Raw genomic sequence first — 5,272 nt, 5'->3', positions numbered from 1 at the left:
ACTCTCACACACACGGACTCGCACACAGACACAGCCAGGAGCTGAGTGCGATCAGATCCGCGAGATCCTGCTGCGGGTTTTCGGTTTCGGAGTTGTAGCCACGCGTAAATTTCGTTTTTTCTTCTTTGTATTTATTTTTAATTATCATCACGCTTACATTTTGTTTGCTTTTTTCATTTCCCGCGCTCCTTTTTTTTATTTGTAAATATATTGCACTGTAGTTTCAGTTGGCTGGAGCTAAATGGGGGATTTAATGCGAGACTGTGATTCAGCAATTGAGAAAGGCTGGGAATTTTGATTTTAATGCATTCGATTGTGGGCTGTATGACTTTCTGAAGCTATAACTTTGGTTGAACCCATTTGATTTATATAGTAATTGGCCTCCGACGGAAAAAATACTACCGTTCATTTAAAATAAATCCCATTGTCTAATAGGATTTGTTTTTGAGTTTTGAAATGTAATTTTGATTAATCTCGAAAAAATAGTATTTTAAAAGTAAAAACGAGTAAATGTATTTTAATTTGCATAAATTTTTATATCACAAAGCTCTAATGATAAATGCTTAGCGGTTGTTGCAAAGATTGACACACTTAAGCTTTTTCACAAACGAAGGAAAGGATTTCTTTTTCCGTATTTGTATCAAAAACGATTTAATTGCTTTCCTATCCTATCCAATATAACAAATTATATAAGCCAATTCTTAAACATCAGAGTCAACCACCAATGGTAGTTAAATTGAATAGCACTTGTGTTTAGTGTGCCAGAAGTTTAAATGCAGTTTGAGTTGTAAGAAAAATCTTTTCTTCTACTGAGAAGACTATGAAAATCCTCCAATCCTTTTTCAATTGCTTTTAGAAACGGGTTGTTGTTTGTGATTTTTTGTTTCGATTCGAGTGGCTGCGATTTGCAGGTTATTGTTTTGGTTCTTTCGTGGCAACACTTTTGCTTTTTCACTTGCACTTTTGCCGTTTGTGTGGCTGGTGTTGTTGCTCGTGGGCTCTGGTTTATCAATGGGCGATGTTTGCGATGACGACGCATGCAACAGAGGAAATCAAAATCGGCACGGAACCAAAAGCGCTAACGCAAGAACGGCACGCAAATCATTTTGCGGCACGATCGACGTCGACGTCGGCAGATCCGCCGGCAGCGCAGCCGGCAGAGCAACCAGAGGCGAGTTGTCAAAGTGACATTTTTCAGGCACGCACACACACACGCACGCGTGGGTGTGTTAGAATAGTAAAAAAGAGAAAAGTGAATGACCGCCGGCTATTCTGCTATTCGCACACGTGACTCCACGAAGCCTTTGCAGGACATTCAGTTACAGGGTATCGCGTGTTGCGTTTCGCCGTTGTTTCAGTTTTCGCCTCTACTGTTGTTGTATCGCCTTTTTCGGGAGACACTCACGCACACACACACACGCACGCACCTTTTAGCGGGATTCTGGCGACGGCGGAACAACCGTTAGGAGGGAGCAGCGACTGCACGCGAGCGCCAGAAACGAGTGAATGAGCGAATGAACAACAGTGCCAAAAAAACGGACTGGGACAGACGGAACACAGGCATTTGAAACGAGGCACAAAGGCGATGGAGCGCGCTCTCTCACTCGCACTCTGCGGGGAGACGGGAAGCTCTAAGTCGCTATCTCTCACTCGCTCTCTTTCAAACGTGACTCTACTGCGCTGCGGCCACGTAAACGCTTTGAGATTCCAACAAGAACTGAGCTGGCGCCACGAAACGAATGGAAAAACCAGTCCTGGCGGAACGCACTGGCAATGGAACACGCGGGCGACGTGTTTGGGCCACTTCCAGTCGTCCTGGCAACGATCGATCGCCAAGCGACGCGGTCGCGTGGAAGTGAGACAGAGCGAACGTTGTTCCACTGCCAACCGTTCCGGCGTCGCCATACGTGCGACTGGAAGGGAGCGACCAACCAAGGCAGTCTTGGAAGTGCTGTCGCTATCTCATTCGCACCCTCTAATTGCGCTCAAGCCGCTGAGAGGGCGTGTTCGCACACACATACTAACACTCTCACAACCCAGTAGCGCCGACTCTTTCCAGCGCACTGCCAACTGGAAATTCGGGGCACATCGCTCATCTCTTAATTAATTAGGCGGTAATTAAGAGCTATCAGTGCTATCGCTCAATGGCATCTATTCGCCTCACTCTTCTCCTATTTCAAACTTATCTGGGCCGGATTTTACTTCGTTTTGCCACTGAAATGCAAATTTTATTTGGTGTGACCAAAGCCATTAAGGCCATAAACATGAGCACTCACTTCGCTCTTATCGCGGATGATTTATTCACATGTGCCACCTGACAACCGCAAAAGAGCAGGGAAACCGAAATGCACACCGCTGCCCAGAACAGAACCAGAAATCATATTCGCACACCTAGACGGGCCAAATGTCCGTGTCCAAGAACCCGATTGGTAGTGTACAAAGCCCCTTTATCCCAGGGCCCATATGCTGCGTCCGCCTTTAACCGCATGTCACAGATGGTGATGCCTGCTTGCACTCCTAAAAGGCACAGTTGGCGCTCTTGTAATACTTTTAAAACACTTATATCACACTTTTTTGACCATCTCTGTATACAAACTTTAGAACAAAATCCCTTCTTACATTTTTTGATTGAAATAAGTACTGTGGCTTATGAAAAATATTATGTTTTTTTTTTTTTAAATTGGGAAAAGTTATAAGAAATATTTGAAACGGGAGCCTACTTGGGTGACCATTTTTTTCTTTTGTTTTTATTAGTTTTTAATAGGATGCAGAAATCATACATGACTATTACCTAATGGGAATCTAACGTTCGTTATTCTGCTAGACTATATTTATGTTTCCCTTTATCATTATACTTTACGTTTATCTATTATCTAATTGTTGTAATATCGTAGTATCTGTTTCCTTAATTCAAATTAATTGAAAGAAAGTTAAAGTGCATTCTTTTTTCTTCTTATGGGGATTTAGTTGTGTAGACGTAAGGCAAGTCTGATTCGGTGGTGTGTCTCTCGTTGTGTATGCTGGAATGGAACGATATCTGTTCTTCGATAGCAGACCCTAATTATTAACCCTTTCAAACATGCCCATTGAAGTATGCAACGTTATTTTAGTCCCCTAACTCGATTACTTAATGTCTGATTTTTTTTTTTTATTAAAAAGTTTGGATACATGTAGAATTAAATTATTGTACTGCTTAATGTCTGATGAAAGCATTTGTTCATTTTATTTACCCCCTCTGAGAAAACATTACTATTACAATCGAATGACCACTGTAGAATGCCTTCCATATCGAAAATGTATTTTTCTTTTATTGTGACGTCAGCAATGGTCGAAATGGCTGGCACTGTATTTGTTTTGCGTGCAACTATTCAATGCCAAGTCAGAAGGCAAAAGAAAAGAATATTTCCTCAGATAGAATCTCTGGCAGTCTGCTGTCTCACTCACGTCCCGCTGCGTAAACTAAGGACAACAGCAGCACCACAGACAGAAGGATCAAACGAATCAGAAGAATCAGAAGAGGATCCACTTCGAAGAATGAGCAACACAGAAGGCAGCGCTTGTCAATCGGTGGCCCTAATAAGTGAGCTGAGCTGAGTCGAGTGGAGTGGAGTGGAGTGCAGCAAAGTGGAAGGGCTTGCAAGTTGCAACCAGTTTTGGTGCGTTGCTACTTTCCCAGCTTGCAGCTTATCAATTTACGCTTCGACTTTGTAAGAGATGCGCACAGTGCAGGTGCTTTTCCCACCTCCCCATTATATTCTTATTTTGCACTGCACTGCCCCCTTTTGCATTACCGCTTTGAAGTACAGTACTCTCTCGATAAATTGACATTTATTGTTAGTACTGTCCAAAACAATGTGCGATGTTATACAACTTAAAGTCAAAGCTTGGACATGAAGTAGTTTTCTATAAATTTAAATTTATTTATATACAATTAGTAATTTATATATACCATATACACACATTCCCACTGTACGTAAAAATATTTTGCTGGCGCTTTTTGCTGACCGCTCGTCCAACAATTTCCCGATGACGTCGTTCCCCCCTTGAGGACTTATGAATGGTTTTCGCCAGTATCCTTAATGCGGTATACCACTCTGGGCCCACACTTCGCAATCTACCCCTCGTTTTGCCTAATTTCGTAACAAGTTTCTTATTAACTCGTTTTTGCTTGCTGTCTTTGCTCGGCAGCTGCCTGGTCACATCAATGTCACTGCTGATCACATCTAGACAAGCACTCTATATAGATCTATATAATTTGCCAATTAAGTAGGGGATAACCCTCCCCGATATATCAGACCGACAACATTAGCGGGACACAAAAGCCGCAAAACGATAAAAAAAAACAACCGAACAGAAAAGATACAAATGTTTTTTGTGGAGCTCCGCTGCTAACCAGGCAAAGGGTCATACAAAATTCCACAGAAAGAAGGGAAGACCATTATGCATTTCCCCATAATGTTTACTCCGATCCATTGGCGGCGCCAATTAAATATAATTATTCTGTGTACATAAACAACAGCGGTGAGCTTAAAACAAGGTAAAGCCATAAAGTATAAATGTAAACAAAGTGCAATCTGGGCATACCCTTTTATTAGAGTAAAGCAGGGGGTATCAGACTGCGAAAGGGATAAGGGAGAAAGCAATATTGATGATGTTATCCGTCTGCTCGTAATTTGTTAGCAATTCAAAATCCACAAGTACTCCTTCTTAAGCTCTCACATCCTCATTTTCTAAAAGTGAAGTAAAAGCTTTAAAGCATAACGAACATCTAAAAGACTATTAAAATCTGAAAGTAGCCAAACGAAATTGAAATTATAGAAATAGAAACACGGTATCTACCAATTCTTTATATTTTATGGTGCTCCGCAAAAACAATCAGCGCCAACGGGATATAGAACAATGTTTACCTTTCTGAAAAGTGCAACTGACCAACCGATTCTCCACCCCGTGTCCCCCCGCCCACCTTGCGCCCGATAAGTAGCCGCAATTATAATTGCCGTTTGTGGCGGCCCAAAAATGGCTGCCTTTGTCCGAGCTGAACACACAATCAACATGACAAACAAACGGGCAGAAACAAAAATGTCATTTTAGACAGAACACAGAACACAGAACTCACTACACGAAACAACAAAAAAGCTGAAAAATGCAAACAATGGCCGCCAGCAGTAGCAGCGGCTATAACAACCCGCGATCAATTGCGCGAGATAAGTGGACAACTGCGCCACCACCACGACAGCACCACCACCACCAACACCACATCAGCCACCGCACC

General features: G+C 42.3%; 1 long non-coding RNA gene across 2 annotated transcripts; it reads right to left on the bottom strand.

Moving 5' to 3' along the window:
• Positions 1–2,202: 2,202 nt before the first annotated feature.
• Positions 2,203–2,731, bottom strand: LOC122621736. 2 transcript variants are annotated; one of them, XR_006326241.1, is made up of 2 exons: positions 2,620–2,731; positions 2,203–2,517 (listed from the first exon to the last, which is right to left on the bottom strand). It is a non-coding gene; the product is annotated as an uncharacterized LOC122621736 (long non-coding RNA). The 2 variants fall into 2 exon arrangements; XR_006326242.1 differs by having other exon boundaries at positions 2,597–2,677.
• Positions 2,732–5,272: the final 2,541 nt, after the last annotated feature.

This window comes from Drosophila teissieri, chromosome 3R (genome assembly GCF_016746235.2).
Source record: "Drosophila teissieri strain GT53w chromosome 3R, Prin_Dtei_1.1, whole genome shotgun sequence".
In the NCBI taxonomy this organism is placed as follows: Eukaryota; Metazoa; Arthropoda; class Insecta; order Diptera; family Drosophilidae; genus Drosophila; species Drosophila teissieri.
This window is presented reverse-complemented; position numbering and strand designations above follow the sequence as displayed.